Here is a 16,525-nt window from a genome sequence, read left to right as displayed (position 1 = left end):
TTCATGAATAATTGTTTTTTTGCAATTTACTTAAACTTTTTTTTTTTTTGGCAGGGAAAGTAATTAGACTTATTTATTTATGTTTAGAGGAGGTACTGAGGATTGAATCCAGGACCTCGTGCATGCTACCACTTGAGCTGTACCTTCCTACTAGGATATGGTAAATTTATTTAAAAATTTTCAGTTTATAGTTTTACCAGTGTAGTATATTTCAGAATTTATAGATATTAAAATAAAAAAGAATGTCTGGAATTTTTTTATAGCCAGTAACTGTAAGGCCTTAGCTTTATGAAACTCATTATTTCCGCTGTTATCCAAACTAATTTTCACTTCTCTCAGTATCACTAGCTTCTAAAGTTTTAGAGCCATACTATTCAATACAGAAGCCACTAGCCATATGTGGCTATTTAAATTTAAATTAATTAAAACTGAGTAAAATAAAAATTAGTACCCCCATCAAACTAGCCACATTTCAGGTGCTCACTAGCCAAATGTGGCTAGTGGCTACCATGTTGGGTAGCACAGATATAACACGTCTTCATCACTGTAGAACGTTCTGTTGGATAGGATTGTTCTGAAGTCTGCCTTGTTCTGTCATTCTTTACTTCAGGGTTTCCCAGCCTGGGCACTGTTGACATTTTGGGGAGGATAATTTTTGTTGTGGCAGCCTTGTATGATGTTTAGCAGCACCCCTGGCCTCTACTTTACTAGATGCACTCACCCAGTTGTGACAGTAAAAAAATATCTCCAGACATTGCCACATGTGCCCTGGGAGAAAAATCAATCTTGTTTGAGAACTCCTGATCTACTTACATTTATTAGTTCTGTATCAGCTAGTTTTTGCTTCATAAAAAGTTTAGTAGCTTAAAATAAATCATTTAATAGCTCAAGATTCTGTGGATTGGCAGTTTGGCTTGGAGTGTATTGGTCTCTGAGGTCTGGTGGTGGTTTGGCTGGAGCTGAATGGTATAGAATAGCCTAACTTATATGTGTGCTCATTGGCAAGCTTTTGGCCAGGGTAGGGTTGGGGAGTTTGTTCTCCATGTTGCCTTTCCAGCAGGCATATTCATTCACCTGATGTCTCCAAGTTCTAAGAGTAGCAAGAGAGGACAGATCCCAGTGTGCAAGCACTTTTCAAGTGCTTTTCATTTTTTAATGTCCCATTGGCCAAAGCAAGTTATATGTCCAAGCCCAAGTTCAGGAGGTAGAGGAAATGGATTCCACCTCTTGATAGGAAGAGTAGGAAAGTCACATTGTAAAGGAGTATGCATAAGGAATGGGAGGAATTATTGTGGCCATTTTTGTACACAGTTTACTGCTATTATTTTCTGGACAGGTACCTTACAACTCTTTTATTCCATTTATCATTCCCGTTTTGGTTTTTGTTTGTTTTTGTCTTGGGGGTATTTTTGCTTTCTTTTTGTTTTATTGTTTTAAATAATTCATAGTTACTTAATTGTACTCACATGTTTTCTCTTTCTAGTATTCCTGATTCTTTCCTGTGTTACTGTGCGTTCAACTGAGATTATTTTATTTCTTCATAAATAATTTTTTATTTAGTTGAAGTATAGTTGATTTACAATACTGGGTTAGTTTCAGCTGTGGAGCAGAGTGATTCAGTTATATATATTTTTTTTTCAGGTTATTTTCCATTGTAGGTTATTATAAGGTATTGAATAAAGTTCCCTGTATTATGCACTAAACCTTGTTGCTTATTTTGTGTGTAGTAGTTTGTATCTGTTAATCCCATACTCCTAATTTATACCTGCCCCCCCTTCTTCTTTGGTAGCCATAAGTTTGTTTACTGTGTCTATAGTCTGTTTCTGTTTTGTATACAGATTCATTTGTATTATTCTTTAGATTCCTCTTGTAAGTGGTATCATATATTTGTCTTTCTCTGACATACTTCACATGATAATTTCTTTCTTTTAGTGTGAGTCTGCTGGTGGTGAATATTCTGTTTTGGTCTGAAAGCACTTTTTATTTTGTCTTCACTTTTGAAGGATATTTTCACTGGACATAGAATTCCAGGTTGGCTGTTATTTTCTTTCAGCATTTGAAGTATATCATCTCATCATCTTTTGACTCCATTGTTTTTGTTAGAGAGGTAATGTCCTTGGTTTTCAGTAAGGCTTCTAGGTTTTTTTCTTTGTGTTTAAGATGCTTGAGTTGCATAGGTAACTTGAATCTGTAGCTTGACAGGTTTTGTCAGGTGTAGAATATCTCTTATGATATTGCTTCTGCCCCACTGTTTTGCTCACTCCCTTCTGGGATTCTAGATACCTGTATGTTAGAGCTTTCTCTGCATCCCATATATCTCTCATATGCTTTTCAGTATTTTCCATCTTTTTTTTTTTTCTTTTCTGTCCTTCATCTGGGTATTTTCTGTTGACCTCTTTTCTAGTTCATTTAGTGTCCTGTCTGCTGTTACAAGCATCTGTTTTATTATTAAGTTTACATTAGGTATTTTTTAGTTCTAGAATTTCAGTGTTATTATTTTTCATTTGTTTTTATAGATTCCAGTTCTTTGGTGAAATTCTCATCTTGTCATCTGAACATATTAATCACAGTTATTTTACAGTCTGTGATAATGATAGCATCTGGATCCCCCTTTTGTCTTTTTCTATTATCTGCTTTTTCTCTGGCTTTCAGTTATTTGGTCCTGTCTCCTAGCATTCCTGGTAATTTTAGAAATTAATGTCAGACATTTTTAATATAGGTTCACTTGTGTTATTCTTTAGATTCCTCTTATAAGTGATATCATATATTTGTCTTTCTCTGTCTGATATACTTCACTTGGTAATTTCTTTCAGTGTGTGAGAAATTGTAGAGGCTCTTGATGATGATATTTTTCTCTAGAGAGTATTTAATTTTCTTCTGGTGATAGTTAAAAGTAGGAGCAGAAGCAGATAACTTTGATTCAGTACAGGCTTGAGATGACTTGAGACTTTGTTTTATGCTTTTGGGGGGCTGATTTAAATCCAGTTTCCCCTTACTCTATAAGAGTTCTGTGTTCAAAGATATCAGATAGAATCCTAGAGTGTTTGCCAGGGCCTCTCCTTTTTGGCAGGCCCTGAACTGTAATTTTTCTTTTCCTAGCATTGTGAGATTACCAAAAGTTCTACTTGCCTTTTTTTTGCTTTAAAGTAGGCACTTTGCTTGGTTTTTGGCCTTTTGCCCCTACACAGGTTAGGATTCAGTAAATACCCTGAGGGCCAAAACAGTACACAATGTCCAGACTCACTTTAAACTGTGGTTGCCTTTTCTCTGGAAATTTAGTCCATCAAATCCTGCCAGTCTCGATAAGCCCTGAACTCCATCTCTGCAGCCCTGTGAGACAACCAAAAGCTCTAGTCTGCAGCTAGTTGCCTTAGAAGGAAAAAGTAGTGAAGAATGTCAGGCTTAACTCAGCATTTCTTTTTTCGCTGGTATTTTGGCTTCTCATATCCTGGCAGCCTTCTTTATTTTATTTTATTTTATTTTATTTTTGTTTTTAATGGGGGGAGGTAATTAGGTTTATTTATTTATTTTTAGAGGAGGTGCTGGGGATTCAACCCAGGACCTTGTGCATGCTAAGCATGCACTCTACCACTTGAGCTATACTTCCCTTCTCTATTTTTTTGTTTGTTTTTAAATGCAATTTTTATAGTTTTTCTTGCCAGGAGAATTGGTCTGATACAGTCTACTCAATAATAATTTTTAATGGATGTCACTATGTATTATTAAATCATTTATTAAATATTATTAGTAATTTATAATAATAAAGCAATATGATAACCAATTTTAGGCATATATTTAATCATTGCAGTGAACTTGACATATGGGGATCCTGCCTTCATGCAGTTTGTACTCTGTGGGGAGGAGAGATACCAAGAACACATTTATTTATATTGTGATAAACAGTAGAGGAGACATACAGGGTGTTACGAGAGCTTATTATAGAGATTTAGTTCAGATAAGGGATGTGGTCAAGGACAGCTACTTTGAGACACTGATATTTGAGCAGAGCTCTGAAGGATGAATGGAATTAATTTAGGGAAAAGTAAGAGGTTGTTAGAACCATGAATTAGGGAACTTCAGGTGAAAAGAAGCTTGGAGGTTTAAGGCATCAAAGAAGGCCAATATGGTTGGCCTCATAGGTAAGGGCTGAATTATGCCAAGTTTTGCAGGTCTTATTAAGGATTTTCTTATCCCTTTTTTCTCATTTCTTCCAAGTTTTTTTCTAACTAGAGATTTATACCTCTTAATCACCTTCACCTATTTCTACCCCCTCCAGCCAAAAGGTGGATTATCTTGATCGTTCAGGTAGGCGAGTTAATAACTGAGTAAAATGCTATACACAAAGGGTAAACATATATGGTTCCATTGCCGACTTGATCCTGGAGAGACGTCTTTTTGACCCATTATAAGTATCCTTTTTGGGTCTGATCCCTTTTTTCTTTTTAACAAACTTTATTTTTAAGAGGAGTTTTAGGTTCACAGCAAGACTGAGCAGAAAGTACAGAGTTTACATGTTCCCTCTGCCCACATATACACAACCTCCCTATTAACATTTGGCACTGGAGTAGTACATTTGTTACAATCAATGAACCTACATTGACATATCATTATCATTCCAAGTCTGTGATTTACATTAGGGATCACTCTTGGTCTTGTACATTCTATGGGTTTTGACAAATACATAACATATATCTAACGTACAGAATATCATATAGAATAGTTTCACTGTCCTGAAGTCTTTCTTCTGTGTTCTACCTATTTATCCCTCAAAACCCTCTCTCTAGTCCTGGCAACCACTGGCAATCTTTTTAGTGTCTCCCTATTTTTACCTTCTCCAGAATATTGTAGAGTTGGAATCACATTGTATGTTCAGATTGGCTTCTTTCACTTAGGTATATGCACTTAAGGTTTCCTCATGTCTTTTCATGGCTTGATAGATCAATTCTTTTAGTGCTGAATATTATCCCATTCTTTGCGTGTATCACAGCTTATTTATCCATTCATCTACTAAAGGACATCTTGGTTGCTTCCAAGTTTTGGCAGTTATGAAGTAAGCTGTTATAATCAACCATGTGCAGACTTTTGTGTGGAGTTTTCAACTCCTTTGGGTAAATACCTAGGAGGGGGATTGCTGGATTGTATGTTTCGTTCTATAAGAAACTGCCAAACTGTCTTCCAACGTGGCTGTTCCATTTTGCATTCCCAGTAACAATGAATGACAGTTACTGTTGTTCCACATCCTTGTCAAAATTTGGTGTTGTCGGTTCTGGATTTTAGTCATCCCAATTGGTGTGTAGTTGTATCTCATTGTTATTTTAATTTGTAGTTCCCTTATGTATGATTTTGAATATCTTTTCATGAGCTTATTTGCTATCTGTATATCTTCTTTGGTGAGGTATCTGTTCAAGTCTTTTGCCCATTTTAAAATTGAGTTGTTAGTTTTCTTATTAAGTTTTAAGAGTTCTTTGTATATTTTGGATAATAGTCCTTTATCAGATATGTCTTTTGGAAATATTTTCTCCCACTGTGTAGCTATATTCTCATTCTCTTGACAGTTCATAAGCAGAGCAGAAGTTTTTAATTTTAATGAAGTCTAGCTTATCAATTATTTATTTCACAGATCATGCCTTTGGTCTATTTTAAAAGTCATTATCATATCCACAGTTATCTAGATTTTTTTTCCCTATGTTATCTTCTGTAAGTTTTATAGTTCAGCATTTTACATTTAGGTCAGTGATTCATTTTGAATGAATTTTTGTGAAGGGTACAAAGTGTATGTCTAAATTAATTTTTTGCATGTTGCTGTCCAGTTGTTCCAATATCATTTGTTTAAAAGACTGTATTTTCTCCAGTATGGTACCATTGCTCTTTTGTCGAAGATCAGTTAACTAGATTTATGTGGGCCTGTTTTGGAGCTTTAAATTTTAGAATGAGTTTGTCAATATCCACAAAATAACTTGCTGGGATTTTGACTGGAATTGTATTGAATCTGTAGATCAATAGGGAGTCTTTCTATCTATGAACATGAAATATCTCTCTATTTATTTAGTTATTCTTTGATTTTGTTCATCAGAGATTTTTAGTTTTCAAGATCTTGTACATATCTTGTTAGATTTGCCCTAAGTTATACCGAAGTATAATTTTTTAAGTGCTAATGTAAATGTATTTTTTTTAATTTTAAATTCTACTTGTTCATTGCTGGTATATAGAAAAGTGATTCATTTTTGTATCAATCCTGCAACCTTTTATCCTGCAACCTTACTATATAGTTAATTGCTTGTTAGTTCCAGAAACTTTTTGGTTGATTCTTTTGGGTTTTCTGGTGGATAATCATATCATCTGTGAACAAAGAGTTTTTAGGCAGTTGTATTTTGTTCTTTCCAATCTGTGTACATTTAATTTCCTTTTGTTATCTTATTCCATTAACTAGGATTTCTTAGTTAATAATGTTAACTCGGAGTGGGGATTTGATGTTAAAAAGGAGGTGAGAGGAGACATCTTTGCCATGTTCTTGATCTTATCATGAAGCCTTCTAGTCTTTCATGACTAAGTAAGATGTTAGCTGCAGGTTTTTATAGATGTTCTTTATAAGTTTTTATAGATGTTCTTTATAAAATTGAGGAAATTCCTCTCTATTCCTAGCTGAGAGTTTTTATCATGAATGAGTATTGGATTTTATCAAATACCTTTTCTGGTATCTCTTGCTATTATCATGTGATTTTTCTTTTTAACCTGTTAATGTGATGGACTCCATTAAATGATTTATGAGTGTTGAATCAGCCTTGCTTACCTGAGATAAATCCCACTCGGTTGTGGTGTATAATTCTTTTTATACATTGTTGGATTTGATTTTCTAATATTCCTGCTCACATTTTTATTTATAGCTTCGTTGGACCCCTTCATGGCATGCTGATCAAATATTCAGTTAAAGCTTTGAAGAGTGGCATTGTATATTGGATGACAGCATTGAAGTCAGATTTTTTTTTTCCTCTATAGGCTAAATTGGTTAAATCTAGCAAGATAGGATTTAAAATACATTAATTATGTAAATAAATATTTTTTTGAGAATCAGTTTAATATGCACAGTTAATGGCACAAACTACCTTTTTTAATCCCAGCTCTCTCACTTAGAAGCTTTGTAACCTTGAGTAGGTTATTTAACTGCTCCATGTCTTCGTTTCTTCATCTGTTAAAGGGAGGTACTGATAGTACTGATCACACAGGGTTGTTATGAAGTATAAAAGAAGTGATATACATAAGTCGCTTAAAATAATAGTTGGCACATAGTAAGGGCTGATTGACTACTACCTGTGATTATTATAAAATTCTGCACTTAGGTTCAAACAAACTCAGCTGTTCAGGATTTGAGTGATACAATTTAGCACAACTGAGAAAGATTAGATGTCTTAGTCTTTTACTGATTGCAAACTTAGGGGAATGATAGTGTGATTTGGATAGGATAAAAATTAATGTAGTTTAACGGTCTAAAAGAGTGATTAATAGCCTGATATTGCCGCTACCAATTTCTTATTAAAGTAGTTTGAAGAAAAATAAAAATTTAATATTTCTGAGTTTGAGGTTGATGGAAAGCCCTTTGCCAGAATCTGAGAGAAATATTTAATACTTACAAAGTAGAGGATCTGGATTGAGAAAAACCAACCTAAATATTTGTAGATTTTGGCTAAGATTCAGTGAAAGAAGGAAGGAAAACATCTCATGACTTTTTTCTGATGGTCTGTCCTTGGATCTGTAGACATAGGGTTAGCACCAGCTATGGAAACTTGGGCTGCTCTTCTTCTTGCCTAGTGACTTTCAAACTTAAAAAAAAAAATTTATGTAAAAGGAAGCTTGCCTTTCTCAGTGAGATCTAAACCGAACACACTAATACTGCAAACTATGTTCCTTCTCCCTTATACTTTTGAATCCCTTTATCTTGTTGAATTTTTTCCTTCAAGTTTTGACTGACTATACAATTTACTTGGGTTTAAAGTTTGTCTCTCCCACAACTAGAACTGTAAGTCCCATGAAGACTTTTTTCACTAAAGTGCCTAGAACAGTGTCTGGAACAAAATAAGCACTCAGTAAATATTTGCTGAATGAGTTGGATGAACAAAATCTCAAGCTGAAGTCCAATATATTATACCAATAAGAGCCTTGTGGCTTTTTTTAAATTCTATTTTTAATTTTTTAATAGACTTTTTTTTAAAGAGCAATTTCAGGTTCACAGCAGAATTGAGCAGAAAATACAGAGTTCACCCATAGCCCTCCCCACCCACACATATATACGCCCCTACCCTCAACATACCTCATCAATGTGGTATATTTGGTACAATTTATGAACCAACATGGACACATTATTGTCAACCAAAGTCCATTTCACTCTTGATGTTGTACATTCTATGGGTTTTGACAAATGCATAATTCACATGTAGCCACCACTATAGTATTATACAGAGTAAGTTCATTGCTCTAAGAATCCCTTGTGCTCCATCTATTCATTCCTCCCTCCCTCCCTCTCTCCAAACCCCTGGAAATCATGGTTTTGGTTTTTTTTTTAATTCTTTCTGTAGCTGTGCCTTTTCCAGAATGTCATTTGGTTGGAATCGTGCAGTTTGTAGCCTTTTCTGACTGACTTCTTTTATTTAGTAATGTCTTTTAAGTTTCTTCCATGTCTTTCATGGAGAGCATTGTGGCTTTAATTGAAGTCAGGGCAGGGACCTGAAGTTCTCCCCGCTGAATCCTGCCCTCTTCCACCTTGGGACGTCTAAGTAGCACAGTTTGAAAACTTATCTTACAAATAATGATCTATGAGGTTGCTGGAGTAGGGTTTACCCATTTCATTTTATCCTTCTTTCTATAACTAGAAACAGTAATTCCCAGAAAACAACTGGGCTTCAGTGGGGTGATGGTAGATACATGTTGAGGGCTACAGAAAGGCTCATTTCTTATGGGACGTATTCTTCCTAAACTGTGAAGCTCTTTTACAACCACTGGTAGACAGAGAACTGCTGGTAGCATTGCATATGCCATCAACTCAGAATGTCAGGGAACATTGTCCTGCCAATGTTTTAGATGCTAAACAGAACAAAACAAAATCAATAAAGATGAGATAAAACCTTAAAATACAAAAAGAAACAAATGAACCTAACTAGTGTTTCAAATAAATAACAAACACACTTAAGGGGGAAAGATAAGTAACCCCAGTAACTTTTGAGCATAGTATACTTTCAAATTCAAGATGAAAAGAACTATAAACAAATAACAAATCTTAGTTTGTGGGCTGTCTTTTGTAATGGTATGAATTGGCAATTTTGAAACTATTTTCTGTCTATTTTAGGATTGAACAAATGAATAAGTATATTGGGGATAATGGGAGCTGTATTTTTCATTGTTGGAGAAGGGAGTTTCGTATATATGGAAGAAAAGACTCAAATGAACCCTGTGACATTGGATTTGAATTAGAGGTTATGAACTCATTTTTTTTAGCATTTATTTATATAAAGATAGGAAAAAAATACTTGTATGCATGTATACACTATTCTCTTAGAGACGTGTATATCTACATGTATACATATGTTATGTGCATGCCTGTGCATATATGTGTGTATGTATGTATATTCCATCTTTGCTGAGATTTCTGTTTGGTTTCTAAACATTCCTCACTTAAAGGAAATCAGAACTCCTTGAGAAATGGCTGATCCTAGGAAGAACTGGATTAGGGAAAGTACAAGGGGAGCTAGGAAAATACTATTGTTTCAGAAAGTAAGAATGTTTTTGAAGAATGATGGGAACATGTCAAAAGGAACAAGAACCAGTTCAAAGAAGCATCCACTGACCAGATGAATAATGATAGTTATAGATTATAATCCATTGGGAAAATAAGAACCATACAAATATAAGTGAATGAATAAATTACTGAGTTGGGGAGAAGGGAAAGTTCTTCATTAAAATGACAAATAAAATGTTGAACTGTTGGAGTTGAAAAATGACCATTTTGGAACAATTAAAATAGTCCTTTCACACAAGAATCATCTGCAGGTACCAAAACTACTGGGGGAAAAGTTTGATGAGGAATATGATATTTACATAGTCTCAAGATAGTTTCTAGCAGAATATTTACTTATTACAAAGAGGAAAAGAGTAATGTTACAGTTAAGAGACTTGGCAGATACTCCTCAGTCAAGTGATCAAAGTTAGCATCGCTGGTATAGAACTCACTAGCCTCTTGGAACTTCTGATATGATGCAGTGAGAAAGACCCAGCATTACTTTGTGATACTCCTACCAAAAATGGATAGCCTGAATTTAAACATGAGAGACCATCAGATAAACATCAGTTGAGGAACATTCTACAAAGTAACTGGTTTGTATTCTTTTAAATATCAATCTTAGAAATGAACTCAATCTTAAAAGACTTAAGACTGAGGAACTGTTCCAGATGATAGGATTCTAAAGAGACATTACCTCTAAATGCAGTGCGTGATCCTGAACTTGGGAAATCAATAGCTTTAAAGGACATTTTTAAGGCAGTTAAAGACATCTAAACTGTAATTATATACTAGACATATGGACTGTAATTATATAATAGAAATTTTAACATTGACACAGTGCTGATTGATTTGGTTAGCTATATTATAGCTTAAGCACATGTCCATGTTCTTAGGAAAATATATGGAAATTTTGAGGTCTGAAATGCTACAGTGTTTGCAACTCTCACGTGGTTCAGAAAAATGTGAAAGAGAGAATGACAAAGCAAATGGGATAAAATGTAAAATAATTAGTGGTAAATAGCAAATTTTCTCCATATTACATTAAAAAATTATCTTAAAATTCCTTAATTAACATCTTTTCATATATTTGAATTGTGATTGAACCAACTTATCCTTATTAATTATTTACAGAATTTATTTAAAAGGACAAAAAATTATTCTCATCATTTAAAGCAAGTAAAGTAGTGCAAGAAATACTGATCAAGTAGAAAGATTCCAAATTGTTAAGATACAGAGCAGAAAGACCTGATTTTTTTGTTTGGATTTCTGTCATGGCCTAGTAACCTCAAGCACCTCATGTCCTATGTTCATTTCTTTAAACATTTATAAAATAGGTAGTTTAAGGATTTCTTGAACATTTCCTATGTAACTTAATAAGTTTTCTTTTAAAAGATGCTTTGTAAAAATTAGATTGCCTTTGTTCTAGACAGATAGTTTTACAAATTTATGAAGAAAATTTGAAGGCCATTTTTGCAATTATTTGTTGAAAGGAGATATTTGGGGGATGGGGGTGGAAGTTCTTTATTAAATTTTTGAGCTACAGTGAACATAGTCATTTTAATAATTATTTTTATGTAATATGTCATTTTAATAATTAATATTTGTTAGACTGGTAAAATTCGTAAAAACTTAATGGTAGTATTGAGCTGTTTGAGAAAAATTATCCTATAGAATTTTTCCTTTTTTAAAAAGATTATTATATTGTATTGCTTCCTTCAAAGAAACACCTAACCTTATCTCAGATACATTCTTGGTAAATGCAGGCATTGATAGAAATCTGATTATTTATTTTAAAATTGTTCTATTGAGATTCTAAAGAGAGCAGTAGTGACAGTTTAACTTGTTCTAACTAGTAAAATGCCAGATGTAAATGGACACAATCATTCTTTTTAGTTGTAATGATAGCTCTACTCTTCTTTGATGACATCTATTTATGTTTTTCTCGTATAAAAATTCCTTCCTACCAGTACCAGGAATCACTCCTTCTTGACACAGCTCTTCCTGTCTTGGGCCCCTTGAATACCGCTCATTTTAGAAAGGATATGTGTGAAACGGAATTCATGGGAGAAGTTGTCAACAAACATGTCTTACTGTTTGTCTCTTTCTCTGTGTATATATATTTCGTATTTCAAAGATCCAATAATTTACCTCTAGGCATTTGACTTTTATCCAGGGAAATTTTATATTATGAATTAGAGGAGATTGTGATTCTGCATTAATGTGTGGATCTTATAGTTGCTATGAATACCTGGAGTGGTCATCTTTGTTATATCATTACAATGGAGTCCTGTTTTCTGGGGGAAGTTGTGAACCTTCTCTTTTCTTTTGTGTACCTGTATTTTATTTGGATTTACCATATCAATATAATGTAGCAATAATTATGTTATTGACAACAATTTTGTGAGATGTTTATTATTCTCATTTTACAGATGAGGAAACTGAGGCTTGGTGAAGTTACGAAACTTGTCCAAAGTCACACAGCTTGTAAAGTGCACAGCCAAGATTCAGAGCCAGGTCTGTCCAACTTCAGAACTCTTAATCATGGCCATGGAACTTTGAAATAGCTGTGAAGTATCAACCTATGATAAGTTGTATTGATACTAATATTGCTTAGCTGTTGTTTAATTCTAACTGATAATTTTTTTAATGGTGAGTTTTTTCATCCATAGTAATTTTATTGCATCTTTTAAATATTGTGAGAAGAAGTATAACATAGTAATTGAGGGTCTGGGCTCTGGAGACAGCTACCTGGGTATAAATCCGTAAGCTTTTCCACTTACTTGTGTGACATTGGGAAAGTTACTTAATTTTTCTGTACCTCAGTTTTCCTATCTGTAAAATGGTGATAGTAATATTATCCATTCACCTGTTTGGTTGTTGTGAAGATTAAATGATTTAACATGTACAAAGCACTTGTAACACTGCGTAGCACACAGTAAGAATTCAATAAATGTTAACTGTTGGTATTATCATCTCCTAGCAACCAGTAAAACAGATGATCATTATTTCTAATTCTCTATTAGGAAATTTGGATAAAGCAAAGTTTAAGCAGCAATACATCACAAAACTCACATAAGCCAAAATTAAATTTAAATAAGTTTGACCCAGAGAAAATCATACATTTGATCAAGTCCAGATCTATTGTAAAGCAGACTAGGCAGTGTTTATAGGTCTTATATGTACAAGGATATTGTATGTATGAGAACCGCACATAGGCCCACCAGAGATACCCTTTGAGCCCAGTATGGTCTTTGTATTATGAATGTGTTTTGTCTGTTTTCCACTTATAAGTGGAATTTGTATTGAGTAAATGTTCACGTTTTTAGATGGCTTTTAAGGAGATGGTGTTTTGGCAGTGTTTACAGATAATTATTAAGAAAGAAAGACTTGATGTTTTATGTAAAATATTGGCAACATTTCATCATTTGAAGGAGTGGCTATTACTAGAATTTACATTTTGGAGAATGTGCACACTAATTGACTTTTGAACCAGTGGGACCACAGCACATTCTTTTATGTGCTCTTCACTCATACTTGTCTATTACAGCTGTCAGAGTTCTGAAGTACCATATCAACTTTTGCTGTAATTTAGTTAAATACCTGTAATTAGTGCCTGATAAGTTTATGCCAGTTGCAAAAATATTCATAAAAGGGAGTAATTTGAGTCAAGTGACGTAAAAATTCAAGAGCTGTTGTTAAAAAGAGGGGCTTGCTTTGTATATGAGCCCAGAATCTCAGTAGCTTTTAATCTACACTTGAATTTAATTTATTCTTTTTATTTTATGATATTGAGCCTTTCTATCCTTGGACATGGTATCTCTTTCTGGTTATTTAGATATATTAAAACGTCTTTTTCTCTATAAAGTCTCTCAAATCTTCTTTTAAATTTAATTATTAGATACCATATTTCTTGTTACTATTGTAAATAGTAAGTTTTTCCTCTCTTTTTCCATTTTCTGTTTGCTGATATAAGCTTTTTTGGTATAGAGATCTATGTTCAGCCACCTTACTAAACTATTTTATTGAAGTATGATGATTGCAATTGTGTCTTCCTTTCCAGTGCTTACACTCTTTCTTTCTGTTGCTTCATGCTAGTTAGGACTTGAGTATAAGTACAAGTGTTAATAGTGGGTGTTCTTGTATTGCATTTAATTTTTAAAAGGAAGTGCTCCTTATGTTTTGCCATTAAGAATAATGTTTGCTATAGATTTTTCATAGATATTCTATAGGTTAAAGACATTCCTGTTGCTGTTTGGCTAAGATTTTGTATGTGTGTGAAGAATGAATATTGAATTTTATCAGATGATTTTCCTACATTGGTGAGATGATCATGTTTGTCCCTCTTATTCTGTTAATGTGGTGAATGGCGTTTATAGATTTTCTAATGTTGAATTACTGTTGTGTTGCTGAGATGAACCTAACTTAATCATAATGGTCTTTTTTTTTTTAAATATATAGTTGGATTTAATTTATTAGTATTTCATTTAGGATTTTTGCATCTGTGTTCACAGATGAAAGGCCCATAATTTTTATTTCTTATAGTATTGTCTTTATTTGATTTTGGTATCCAGATTATGCCAACCTCAAAGAATGAGTTGGGAGCTAACACCACCACTCTGCCTCCCCACTACCCCAGAAGTATTTATATAAGACTGGAATGCTCTATTTTTTGAAAGTTTGGTTGAACTTCTGTTTGACTACCTGGCCTTAGTTTTTTGGGGAGAGAGGTGTGAGCTTAGTATTTTGTAAGGGAGATATATATTCCATTTTCTAAATGGTTTTATCTAGGATTTCTGTTTTTAGTTAAGTCAGTTTTTAGAAAGTTTTTTCTTTTTTTAGGAATCCATCCATTTTGAGTTTTAAAAAAAATATTTGGCATTCAGTTGTTTAATTTTTTATCTTTGAAATTTCTGTTGTCTGAGTATTTATCTCTCTTTTTTATTCCTAATTTTTTTGTGCCATCCTTTTTTCCCTTCATCGGTCTTGCTAGAGGTTTTATGTATTTTCTTAGTCTTATCAAAAAAGCAGTGCTTGATTTTGATTTTCTCTCTTGTATGTTTTCTGTTTCATTAATTTCTGGCCTTTCTCCTTTCTTCATTTGTTAAAGGAAATGCAGAATCTAAAATAAGGACAGTGGGTTATCTCCCAGTTTCCAAGGACAGGATTTCATTAGGTCTTAAGAACAGCTGGAACCAAGGCTTATAATGCTACTAGGACCTTACTTCTTTTTTCCTTTGTGGGTCTATTTCTTTCTCTCTTCCTATCAACTGACTTTTCTACACTTTAGTCTGTGAGGCAGAAAATGGTGAAAATGAACCTCTAAAATTTGACATCCTTCCCAACTTGATGTGCTTTTGATTCCTCTAAGGATTTCAGATTTTCCCATCTGGATTACATTCTTTATTTCTGAAAATTTTTTTCCTTCAGAATTCTCTTTAATGAGGTTTTCTGTAGTAAACTCTCATTTTTTGGTGTTTTTGTCTGAAAGTATCTTTATCAACCTCCTTCTTGATAGGTATATTATTAGGTATAAAGTGATGGGGTGGCAGTTATTTTTGTAGCCATTGGGAGAATTAATTCCATTCTCTTCTGGTTTTCCATTGTTGCTATTGATAAATCAGCTGCCAAATAGTTGTTCATTTAAGTGAATCTGTCTTTTTTTTTTTTTTCTTTTTTTAACCTCTGGCTGCTTTTGACCTCTGTTTTTGATTTTCTGAAGTTTTGTATGTTGTGCCTAGGTATAGATGTCTTTTTATTTATCCTGTGTGAGATTTTGACTGTGAACTGCTTATTTTCCCTGGGAAAAAGATGTGAGTATTCTTTGAGGCCTAAGAAGGAAATGCATTGCTTCAAGAGGATTTACCTTTTTTCCCCCAGATGCCTCAAGATAGTACAGTTTAGTGACTAAATTCATCCCTTGAGGTTTTGGACCACAAGAATGAAGTGAATTTGGGTTGCAGTTATGTGCATGGGCTTGCTTGTCTTTATAGTCTCTTAGGACCTTGTTCTCTTCTGTAATAGGAAGCCAAATTTCTGTGGGAATGGTTGGACTGGGTTTACTTCCCGTTCATTTGTTTTCTGTGGATGAAACTTTCAGGGGGTCCCAGCTTTATGAAGAAAGGGTCTTCTATTAGATTTTCCATGTTGAGTGGGTCTTGAACTTTGACTTCTGTATTTTTGTTGTTGTTGTTTAATTTGGGGGGATGGAGGGGAGGTAATTAGGTCTACTTGCTTATTTATTTATTTATTTTTAGAGGAGGTACTGGGGACTGAACCCAGGACTTCATGCATGTTAAGCATGCTCTCTACCACTTGAGCTATACCCTTCCCCCCACCCCCAACTTCTGTTCTTTGCCAGAAGATCATCAGAACTGAAGCTCAACATTGTGAGTTAGATATCTACAGGACAAAAGCAGCTCTGTTATGCCACTTATCTCTTTGAGTCTGCTTTCTTAGATTTTGGTCTGGTTATTCCTTTACCATCTTGTAAGCATTTCAGTGCTTTAGTATTTTTTTTTTTAAATAAAATTTTATCCATCACTTTTAGTTGTTTTCAGTGAGAAAATTGGATGAATAATTTAGTGGTATTTTATTCCAATTTCTTTTTTTTTTTTTCTTTTTCTGATTCCTTCAGATGGGTGCTTAAATCACCAATATTTAACCTTATTTTCTAATATAAATGTTTAAAGCTGTACATTTATAAGGCTCATGAGGTTTGAAATTGAATATTTTCATTATTATTAACTATAAGAGGTT

At 33.8% G+C, this 16,525-nt stretch overlaps 1 protein-coding gene across 18 annotated transcripts in view; it reads left to right on the top strand.

The window, feature by feature from the left end:
* NUMB (NUMB endocytic adaptor protein) overlaps window positions 1-16,525 on the top strand; it is a 156,348-nt gene that overhangs the window by 65,528 nt on the left and 74,295 nt on the right. For 8 of the 18 annotated variants that reach the window (XM_031679210.2, XM_031679207.2, XM_031679209.2 and 5 more), the window contains one exon: window positions 12,199-12,283. The exons of the other annotated variants lie outside the window; for them this stretch is intronic. The gene's annotated coding sequence lies outside the window, so the exon portion shown is untranslated. The remainder of the gene's footprint in view (window positions 1-12,198; window positions 12,284-16,525) is intronic. 18 annotated transcript variants of the gene reach the window in all.

The sequence above is a fragment of the Vicugna pacos genome, chromosome 6 (genome assembly GCF_048564905.1).
Source record: "Vicugna pacos chromosome 6, VicPac4, whole genome shotgun sequence".
Taxonomy (NCBI): Eukaryota; Metazoa; Chordata; class Mammalia; order Artiodactyla; family Camelidae; genus Vicugna; species Vicugna pacos.
The sequence above is the reverse complement of the archived record's forward strand: the minus strand, read 5'-3'. Positions and strand labels throughout refer to the sequence as shown.